A 10,680-nucleotide genomic window follows, 5' to 3' on the forward strand; every position below is an offset into this window, starting at 1 on the left:
TTAATATGGTTTGACTGAAAGTCTTCATTCTTGGTATGGATGGGTATAATTTGGTCTGAGGGTGGGGGGGGGGGGGTGTATGGAGGGAGGGTATAAAAAATAATTTTTTGATATGGGTAACAAATAAAAGTTAATTTTAATATCTTTTTACTGAAAGTCTTTATTCTTGGTCTTGATGGGTATGACTTGGTCTGGGGGGTAAAGGTGGAGGGGGGGGGGGGTAAAAAATATTTTTTTTGGATATGGGTATCAAATAAAAGCTAATAAAAATATTTTTTATTGTAATAATAACATGAAAGGCGGGTATAGGTCTTGGGAGGTCAGGAATATTTTTATCTCCACAAAATATCGATATGAGTATCAAATAAAAGCTAATTTAAATATCTTTAGATTGAAATTATTCATTTTTTGTCTTGATGAGTATGACTGTCAGGCCCTCACATTGGCGTACGCAACGGGGGGGGGCAGGGGACAAATCCCCCCCCCCCCCCCAAAGCCAAAATGCAGATGCCGGACATATTTTTCAAAAATATTATTTTTTATATTTTTATATTTTTATATTTTATTATAATTATTCATATCTATTTCTTTTTAAATTTTTATATTATTACCTTTTTCATTTACTAATTAATTTGTCCTCTTAAAAAAATATTTTTTAATATTTTTTTTATGTATATTTATTATTTCTTAATTCACTCAGCTTGATTATCAACAACTTATTATCATAAAAATATAATGAATTTTTTATTTCCTTATTTCATTTCTTAAAATGTATGAAGCCTTAAAATCGTACTTTCTTTCAATTAACAAATCCAACAATTATCAGAAATTTTTGGAATTGATTTAAAAAACGCATATGTGATTTGCCCATTCCTTGATGTATAATTCATTAAAAATGGACAAAAAATTCAAGTCGATGCTTTAAGAGATATGTTATAGACATTGCATGTAATGAGTTGCTCTTAGGTCAGAATCTCTAGAATAAATGGATGGAAATAAAAATTCCAAGTAGTCACATTTAGAAAAGTCTATATAAGCTTTGAATATAAAAATTTTTTTTTAAGTTAAGTTGTTTAACCTCAGACAAGTTTATAGATAAAAATAATCAAAATTAATTAATAAAAAATTAGACATCTGACAAGGATTACTGCTAATCAGGTAGTGTTGTAAACGAACGCGTTTATAAAGAACGCGTTCAAAACGAACGCGTTCGTGAAAGAAGTTCGTTTTTTTGAAAAAAATGATGAACGGCCTTCCTTTTATTATTGACGAACTTTGAACGTGAACGCGTTCTTTTTTTATGACGAACGCGTTTGAATTTAACGTTCGTTCAATTTTAAAAATACTTTTTATTTTTATTTATTTGAAAAATTTAATATTAATCCGAATTTTTTAAAAAAATGTATTATTTATATTTTTTAATCGGCTGTATTTCCTTTTCACATTTATTTTTTTAATACGCCATTATTATAATTTATTAATTTGAATATTTTTGTTTATATTTTAATTTAATAGATTAGCATAAACATGGATATTTAATCCATCATCTGATTCTGAAAATCCAAAATCAGATGAATTATCATTAACATGGCCAAATATGATAAATGTTTTACAGTAACATCCTATATTGAAGGAACTAATTCAATGCTTACCAAGTGTAAAATGTGCCCAAAAAGTATTATATTGTCAAAATCTTCAGGTTCCAATTTAAAACGACATTTGATTGTAATATTAATTATTTTATATAATATAATATAACTAAGTAAAATCATTAAATTTAAAGAAAAAATGCATTTGAGTTATTTGACCCCAACAATAACGATAGTTATTTTAAAATTAAAAAAAAATTAGTGGCCTCAAATATGGTCAATTATTGATAGACGCCGTATTAAATGGGATTAATAAAAAATATTAAACTTATCACTCTCAATTAATTACATACATTTTATTTAAATTTGAACATATATATGAAGATCAAGATGTTCTTTCTGCAATTATACATCCAGTTTTCAAGCTTCAATGGCCATGAATAAAACTTTCACAAAACGAACCTATTAAAAATAAACTTATATTGAAAAATATGCTTTGAAAACCCTAGAAATGATAATGCAAGAACTGTTAATTTCGAGATATCCTTAAATGGATTGGAGGAGGATAACTTATCTCAATTTTTTGAAGCAAATAATAAAACAATAAATGTTTTTAATAAATTCCTCACGTTAAAAGAGTTATTTATTAAGTGTATTACCACAATCTCCTCATCTACCCTTGAGCGCGTTTTAGCATAGCTAATGCCGTAGTAACTGCCAAGCGTTTCTGTCTATCAGATAAGAATTTTGAAAAATATTGTTTTTAAAAATTAATAAGAAAAATTTTTTATAAATAAAAATATCTATTTATTTGCTATATTGCATGGCTAATATATTGTGTTAAAAAATGTAAGACATTTATTTATATTAGATTAAATTTAAAAAAAAATTTATCATAAAATTTTGAACGGTTCATGAACGTGAACACGTTCCTTTTTTTTGAAAGTGAACTTGAACGTGAACGCGTTCGATTTTTGTCAATGAACGTTGAACGCTAACGCGTTCGATTTTTTTAGAAATGTTTACAGCACTACCCTCAGGGTTATATTATAAATATAAATAAATTTTAATAAATATAAATAAAAATTGTGTAATGCTGACGCATAATTAGCCGAAATCCTTAGCCAATGCCTAATTAGTTTAGCTGATTTTTAGGCTAAGCCTAATTAGCATAGTTTTTGCCAATTATGCAACATAAGTCAGACCACAATAAAGCACTTATAAAATTTGAAAATAAAAATTTTAATCATAAAAATTTCCTTTCAAAAGTAATGAAAACAAGGATTACGTTAAGTGACACACAATATATTACCAACAGAAGCTCCTCGTTAGATTTTAAAAATGGGAAAATAAATATTATTAATGGTAATTACCATATTTTAAATTTTTCCCCAAAATCTACACACAACTGATTATAATAATCTCGATTATTTTTATGAATATTTTAACATTATAATTTACGCAATTGAATTGTGAAAGAACGTTTAGTAAATTTAAAATAGGCTTAGGGCAAATATGAGATTCAATAATTTATATCATTTTTTTATTGAAATCCTTAGTAAATTTTTGCTAGAAATAATTTTCTTTATTTACGTTAAAGTTCTAAATTAATGAGATATAATAGTTTTAAGAATTTTATCATTCTTTTAAGTAATTTATTTAAATTCTATTTGGGAAATGCGTGATTTTATACAATCAATCTTATTAAAGGTTTAATATGATTTGTATCATTTGTATTTTAAATTTTATAGTATTCTATATGTAATAATTTTAAATATGGAATCAATAATTTTAATTGTGCAATTTAGTGTTGTTAAATGGATAAGCCAAGTCGACTTAGCTGCGACTCGAGCCTAGTTTCTATCGAAGATCCATATTTATTCATAATTATATTTATCAGAAGATTTCATATTTATGAAAATAAAAATATATATTCTTCCAAATCATTATAAAGGTTTCATATTCATAAAAATAATTGAATCTCCTCCATTCTTTGTTCTTCACCAGCTGGCATCTTCTCCACTCCAAATCCAAAACAAAAGAATATTCTTTTTAACAACAACCCATGTGATGATCACGTTTTCCCCCCATCCACCAGGAAAACTAAATTCTCCTGTCAGAAAATAACTGACATTTGATGTATTAAATTAAATCTATTTCTACTTTTTTTCAACAGCTACAACAGTTTCTAGTCGAAAAAACGACTTCGATTTGAGTCGACATAAAAATATTATAAAATTATATATATAATATTTCATAATATAGTTTTTAATATATCAGACCTGCAGAGATATGATTAGCATTAAAAAATAAAATCATCCTCTTTTTATTAAATCTCTTAACCTTATCCCTTACTTTTTTAGACATCCGCTTTTTAAATCACTTATTAAAATTGTTGCAAACGAAATTATATCTTTGCATTTCCTTATTAAGTTTAATATAAACTCAGGTAAATCCTTAATCAAATTTGCTTGATCTCTTAAATATGATTATATGCTAATAAAAAATTTCTAAACCATCCCTCCCTTCGTAACCTCTTCTCTCAAAAATGTTTACAATATATAAAAGAATTTGTAATTTTTGAAATAACTACCATAATTTAAAATTTTTAGAAAAAGCATTTGTATAAAAGATAAATCAAAAATAATCACATCATCGACTCGCTGGGTCGGCTCAATTTTTTAAATTTATTTATAAGTAAATTATAATTTTTTATATCTTTTTATCTTTTCTATCATATTGGTCATAGACCTGCCGAAAGTGAAAGATTGTGTATTATAAGGAGGCCCAACCTCCCTATTATTTTGCTTTTTTTTTCTCAAGGACACCAACAAACCTTGTAATATAGATGTATATTTAATATCAAAATGAGTGGAATTACGCCCTATCCAATTTGTAGTTTTAGAGTGATAGTTATGAGTGTAAGGAGAAAAAGGTAAAAAAAAGAAAAACTATATCTTCCAAATACAAAATAGCTATTAATTATCTAGTTAAAAAAAAATTTCCCGTTTAGGTATAGTATTTTGTAAACCTTAAGACGATATTTAACTTCACTTTATCGGAAAATTTATAGTTTTATTTGCTTCTCATAGTTTATTTCTAACTAATAATCAAATTTATATCTCTCTTTATCATACTTTATAAAATATCATTATAAACAAAATTATATCGGTTAATTTGGAAAACTAGATAACATTAATTTAGAAACTAACAGTCAATATAGTATTAGATATCTTTTCTTAAAATTTTTCCTCTTAGCAGTCATCATTCATTTAGAAAACTAGATATTATTTATTAGAAAACTAAAAGTCAATAGAGTATTAGAGATATTTTCTTAAAAATAAATTATTTATTTTCAAAAAAAAAATAAAACTTTTTCTTCCCTTTTTTGCCGTCTAGTTGGCACCACAAAATTTTATTTTTTAGATTTTTTTCTTTATTCGTTATAAAATATCTATAAATAATCAAATAGGGTTGTAATAAGAAAAAAATATTTTGAAAAAAAAATGGTAAACAAAAAATTTAAGAGTAACCAAAGGCGATATTAGTCTCACTCATTCGTTATTTTCCATTATTTGTTACTCAATTTATGTATATAAATTTTTGTTTTTTATTTATGAAACTAATAGATATTGATAATGTGGCTTATTATCAGGGTTTCGAACCGTTTAGTATAGCGGTTCGGTTCGTTTCTTTTTAGTTTAAATACGGGTTTTTTTAAAATTTACATCGGTTCGGCTTAAAATTTATAACGGTTCTTTTCGGTTTGTTCTGGTTTTTATAAATTTGATTTAAAAAATAATTAATCATAAACCATATATATTAATCTTAGAGAAAAATCTTTTTAATTTATATTTTTCTTATAATTTAACCATGATAATTTAATAGATATTTTTATAAAGTTTAGTAAATATAAATTTGACAAATTAATTAATTTTATTTCATAAATAAATAAGATAAAAACAAACAAAACATGTGCAAATACAATGACGAATAAAATAACATAAATATAATGAAATTTATACTATTTATGTTTAAATGGAGATATATAAAGGATATAAAATATTTACTAATATTTCAGGATTTAATTTAGTCCTCTGCGCAGAGAGTATAAACTTAAGACTAGAAAATGCTCTTTCTACAGATACCTGCTGGAACTGCTAGCACAGTAATAGCTAACAGTTCTGTCATATTATTCTTTACATTTTTCCAATAATTCAAAAGATTAGAATCTTTTTCTGATCTCTATATTATCAAATGACCGAATTAGGAGACCGGGGATGGTTGGGACATTTTACGTTCAAACCTTAATAATTTTAATATTAATAAACTAATCTGAATAAGTGGAACATCTTCTGAATCCCAAAAGTATAAGCTATTTGAAATAATTATTATATATTTTATAAAGAAAATATTTTTTTAGAAAATTGGATTTAAAAATTTTTTTTTGTCCTAACCATGAAAGACTCTGTGTACATGGGACACACATATGTGATAGTTACAATAATGAAATAGAGGTCTAATTTAAAAATTTTAAATCAGTAATCCAGTAGGAATAGAGAGTATAACCCATTTGATTTTATTAATAATATTGTAATTCATAACCAATAACTAATTAAAAAAATTTTAGGAAAATATTCAAATGGCGTGTCCCAACTATACTTTGACCAACTATGATCGAGTCCACTAACTTTATAAATAACATCCAAATCATATTAATTCATTTTTTTTGATTCTGAAAGTTTGCCAGACTGAAAAATAGGGTTTAAACTTTCCTAAAATCTATATTAAAATTTTTAAAGCTCTATTTATAAATATAAAGTTTGCAAATATTTGGTATGCCAAAACACATTTTCTTCTGTAAAAATTAAAATACTAAATATTTTTCAAATCTTAGACGTAATTATCTATGTTAGGCTCAAATTTCCTGTCTTATAAAATAATGGCTCAAATTATAATTTGAGTTATCTAACGTTCCCCTGCCCACAATGTACCCTGGTCTATATTCTATTTCTATACATTTATTATAATTTTCTATGCTCTGGGAATCATTCTTATTAAGGCTTTCATGCGATATTAATAAATCTTGAAAATCATCATAATTATTTTGAATGTGAACACGTAGGCATAGCATCTAGAATTGATTATTTAAATTTTGTATTAAGTTCCAAGTTTAAGAAAGATGTTTTTTGGCGATCTCTTTTTCTTCAAATGTTAAAAATGCATTATATCTCAGGTCTATCGCTTAGTAAAAAATTCAAATTTATTTCACGTGCTTTTATCATGAAATCTAAAAGTCTGGCAAATTGAGTGTCTACTTTGCTCATTTGCATGATACATTTGATCCACACGGCATAAAAATCGCCCATTGTCAATTGTTTTGTATATATTTTGTCTAAATATAAGCTGGATATAAAGCTTTTAATATATCAGTAATTAATTTTCCATTCTTCTCTGATAGACATTTTTCGCGATCATTGCTTTGGAGTGATATTTCTTGGCAAAAGTTTTTTTTAACTCTATTAATCTCTCCAACATTAAATAGATTAGGTACCATCTTGTGCAATAATCTATCAGTGGTTTTAAATTTAATTTGGACAGAATAGCCATTGTATTGATTGATATGTAGATAATATAAAAAAATTTAATTTGAAAAGAAATCACGAATTTAAAAGTTGCCCCCAAGGAAAATAAAAATTTCAATTTAGGTTAGTAATTTAAAATTAATTAACTTTTAAATCCGTTTTAAATATTTATAAGGTTCGTTCTTCTTAAACTTTCTTTATAACGGTTCGGTTACGGTTATGGTTCAGAAAATTATAACGGTTCGGTTACGTTTATGGTTCAGAAAATTATAACGGTTCATTCCGGTTTGGTAGTTCGGTTCGAAACCCTGCTTATTATATATTTTTCATTTGAAAATTTTTACATAAAATATAAAAGAGCCTACTTGCGATAAATAAATATTTTTATAAATTAAAATTAGAGCTATTATATTTTCCAAAAAAAGGGGAAGGGGTTCATAAATAAAAATTTTTTAATTCCTTCTAAATGTTTCAAAATTTTCCCTATTATAATATTCTTAAGCACGAATATTATACTTTTGGATAAGTCATCCACACAATTTCCTATGGAAAAAAATCAATTTATAAATATAATAATTTATAAGTCACTACCTAACAGATATAGGGGAACCAATCATTGTTATTTTATGATGTAACTTCCTGTGAATGAATAATAGTCGTCCGAGAATTGTATGTATTTAAACACAATTATTATGAATGAATAGAATATATAAATTGTTGTATTATGACAGAATCAACCTTATTATATTGTGATTAATATGTAACATAATTAATGCTTGTAAAACTCACAAATTATAAAAAATAGTTCAAAATTTGCTAAAAATTATTTCCATGATCTTAAATCAAATAATAATTATAATCCTGTGTTTCAAATTTCCCAAAGTTGATGTAAAAAATTTAAAGTAATTACATATTAATATTTTTAGCATATTTTAAAATTAATTTTAAAATATAATCCTTGCACAACTTTACTCGTTTTTCTTATAAAGTGTCAGTCTCCTAAAAAGTTTCAAAGCAGTGTCAATATTTTATTAGACCTAATGTTTAGAATATTTTTCTACTATAAAAAACTTTTACTGGGCTCAAAACAAGTATATAATTTTATTTATATTTCCAGATTTTTAGGGGAAAGTTAAAAAGTAATGGAATCAGAAATTACTTACTGAACCCAAGGGTTATAAAATATCTTTCCAATATCAAAGTTATTTAAATAAGCTTAAAACAAAGATCTAAAATAAAATTTTTCTTCGTAGAATAAATTATAATGCCAGTGACACCATATTAATAGATCAAATGGTTTTAGAAAATATTTATTATATCAGAAACTTTTTATTTGGTTCTTAGCATAAGTAAATAATTTTTTTATATTTCTACATTTCACGATTAGAGTTAAGAAAAATGCACTATAAATTTATTTATAAACATAAGTTTAAAACATCTTTCTAAAATTATAAACTATTAACTAGGATAAAAACAAAGTTTTATAAAATTTTTGCAATTTTTTTCCTTATGGACTAAAATATAATAACATTGCTAATTTATTATTAAACCCAAAAGTTTTTGAACATTTTTTTAGTATCATATACTTTAAACTAAGTTTAAGACAAAATTTTAAAAAAAATTTATAATTTAGTTCCTCGTGGAGTATGCCAATTTATTACTAAACCCAAAAGTTTTAGAACATCTTGCTAATATCAAAAACGATTAACTAGGTTTATAATCTTAAAAAATTTACAATCTTTTTTCCTCGTGGACAGCAGTGCCATTTATTACAAGATCCAAAGGTTTAATAATATCTATCTAGTATCAAAAACTTTTAACTAAGCCTAAGATAAATTTTTTAAAAATTTTCATTTATTTTTTTCTCGTGGAGTAAAATATAATGGCAGTGCCAATTAATTACTAGACCCAAAGGTTTTAAAACATTTTCTAATATCATAAACATTTAACTAGGTTTAAAAAACATCTCAAAAAAATTCATAATTTTTTTCCTCCTGGAGTTGAATATAATAGTGCTATTTATTACAAGGCCCATAGGTTTAGGAAGATCATTCTAATATCAATAACTTTTAACTAGGTTTAAGATAAATTTCTAAAAAAATTTCACAACTTATATTTTTCTTGTGGAGTAAAATATAATGGCAAATTTATTACGACCCAAAGGTTTTAGAACATTTTCCTAATATCTTAAACAATTAACTAAGTTTAAAACAACGTCTTAAAAAATTAATAAATTATTTTCCTCGTGGAGGAAAATATAACAGCAGTGCCAATTTATTACAAGACCCAAAAGTTTAAGAACATCTTTCTAGTATCAAAAACTTTTAACTAAGCCTAAGTTAAATTTTAAAAAAAATTCGCATTTATTTTTTCTTTGTGGAGTATAAATGGCAGTGAAAATTAATTACTAGACCCAAAGGTCTTAGAACATTTTCCTAATATCATAAACACTAGGTTAAAAACAACGTCTTAAAATATTTCATAAATTTTTTTCCCTGTGGAGCTAAATATAACAGCAGCTCCAATTTATTAAAAGACCCAAAGGTTTAAGAACATCTTTCTAGTATCACAAACTTTTAACTGGGCTTATGATAAATATTTAAAAAATTTTCACAATTTATTTTTTCCTTGTGGAGTAAAATATAATGGCAGTGCAAATTTATTACTAGACCCAAAGGTTTTAGAACATCTTCCTAATATCATAAACATTTAATGAGGTTTAAAACAACGTCTCAAAAAAATATACAATTTTTTTCCTCGTGGAGTAAAATATAACAGCAGTGCCATATTATTACTAGACCCAAAGGTTTTAGAACATCTTCCTAATATCATATACATTTAACTAAGTTTAAAACTACGTCTGAAAAAAATTCACGATTTTTTTCCTCGTGGAGTAAAATATAATAGCAATGCCAATTTATTACTAGAACCAAAGATTTTTGAACATCTTTCTAATATTAAAACATTAACCCGGATTAAAACAAACTAATTTAATTTTCTATATATTCAACAAATTGACCCAGCAGGCTGACCCATCAAGCCAACCATGCAAGCCGACCCATTGGGTCGGGTCTGATCTATGGCCAAATAGGTTAGCAGGGTAGTTTTTTTCGGCTCAAATCTTGCTGGGTTTTTGGCCAAGCCGACCCGACCCAGCAATTTAACAACACTAGGTCCATTCTATAAAACATTGTGTAAAATGGCAACAGAGTTATATTAGTTTCATGACTTGTCAATGTGAGTTGCTAAGAATTATATTACCTTATGTTTTTTTAAAAAACATTATCAATTGAGGCATATGTATGAATTAATTAACCTTTTTTTATCACTTGTAATTCTTTAATGCAAAATTTTTTTTATCAGCGAAAATATTTTATACTGTAATAAATAGATTTTGTATTAAAAAATATATTTAGAAATGTCTTGTATTATTTTAATTATTTATATGCTAATTTATTTATCAGGCCGAAGGCCCGCTAATTGGGAGGAGGGGGGTATGGGTGCGA

This window comes from Gordionus sp. m RMFG-2023, chromosome 2 (genome assembly GCF_954871325.1).
Source record: "Gordionus sp. m RMFG-2023 chromosome 2, tfGorSpeb1-WG-v2, whole genome shotgun sequence".
Lineage (NCBI taxonomy): Eukaryota > Metazoa > Nematomorpha > Gordioida > Chordodea > Parachordodidae > Gordionus > Gordionus sp. m RMFG-2023.